Genomic DNA, 1,400 nt, shown 5'->3' on the forward strand with positions numbered 1-1,400 from the left:
GAAGATCCCAACAAGGAGTAGGTGGATTTAGAAAATGTTTCCAGCTTCATGTCAGTATGGTCCTTAAAGGTCAAAGCACCTTTTATAAGAATGGTCAGAGCTTTGTTAAGACAAGACACTAGTGAGTCAAATGCCTGAATAGTCATTTTCATAAAAAAAATCCTCTGCATAGTGATAGAGTGTCAGGAATCATTCAGGGGCAGGGAATTGCTTGTCTGGGTTTTTCCAGTGGTCGTAGATAAATTGATTGATACGTAATTGAATAGGGTATGAGGAAACACCCTAGTGCATGGGTGCTAAACCTATGGCCTTCCAGCTTTCGTGGAACTACAAGTCCCATGAGGCATTGCAAGACTGACAGTTACAAGCATGACTCCCAAAGGCAGAAGTATGATGTGACTTGTAGTTTTGCAACAGCTGGAGGACCACTGGTTCCACCCAAAAGTGGAACTTCCGCTCATTGTACTCCTTCCACCCTCCGATGCCACGTTTGGCACCTTTCGAGTGGAGGGGGGACAGGATAGCTGTCTTTTTTTTTTTTTCCTCAAGATTTTATTTTTCCTTACAATTGTTTCTTTGTTTAAAAGTTCTTTGAAACAATACCATCAGCTTTTGCCAGCCTGAGAATGGCATCATTAGATTCACCCATTCTACTAATGGTGCCGCAGATAGCGTAGGTCTTGAACTGGGCATTTACTCTGCCTGTTGTCTTATCGACCTCTGCAACGTTCATCTGGACAGAAGCATGGTCCTTGGCATAAATGATTCGGTTTCTGGCAGAACATTTACGGGGGATATACAAGTCCACAAATTCACCGGCGTCGTTCTGCATTTTGCACCTTGGATATAGGCACGAGGACCTCACGCTCGCTGTAATGGCCGATACGAAAGAGAAGGAAGCTCCTCCCCCGGAAGAAATTTATTACATCGGCTCAGGGAACATTTCCGGGTCATGTCTATCTAAACCATATCTCTATGGTAATAGACCTCCGGGAGCGCTTCCACTCCTAGGATAGCTGTCTTTCACAGGTATCCTGTCCCCACTTCCAGAGCCTCAGCCGTGAGTATTTGCGTCATCACTGGGGCTCCCTCCTCCTTCCCCGGCCGCCAGGCCAGTAGGAGAGAGGAGCGGAGCCTCAGGCATGCGCAGTAGGGTTCCCGGCGTAAAGCCGTAAGGCTACACAGCCGGGTTTCCTTACTCGCAAGACAGCTGATGGAAACATCAGCTGATGTGCGAACATTGCTGGACTTCAGGAAAGGTAAGTGTCAGATTAATAAAAGTCAGCAGCTACAATGTGTATTGTAAGGTAGAATGCACTGTCTTGAAAAAAAGTGGATTTCTGACTTATCTGTAAATTCTAAATCTTGGAGTACAGTGCAGGACAAAGGAAGCTTAAAGA

The 1,400-nt window shown here is 45.8% G+C and overlaps 1 pseudogene; it reads right to left on the reverse strand.

Annotated features, from left to right (window-relative positions):
- Positions 1-564: 564 nt before the first annotated feature.
- LOC143984284 (small ribosomal subunit protein eS21 pseudogene) lies at positions 565-849 on the reverse strand (annotated as a pseudogene).
- Between the last annotated feature and the right edge of the window lie 551 nt (positions 850-1,400).

The sequence above is a fragment of the Lithobates pipiens genome, unplaced genomic scaffold (genome assembly GCF_037356315.1).
Source record: "Lithobates pipiens isolate NorthernLeopardFrog02 unplaced genomic scaffold, aLitPip1_a1.2 Scaffold_16, whole genome shotgun sequence".
Classification (NCBI taxonomy): Eukaryota; Metazoa; Chordata; class Amphibia; order Anura; family Ranidae; genus Lithobates; species Lithobates pipiens.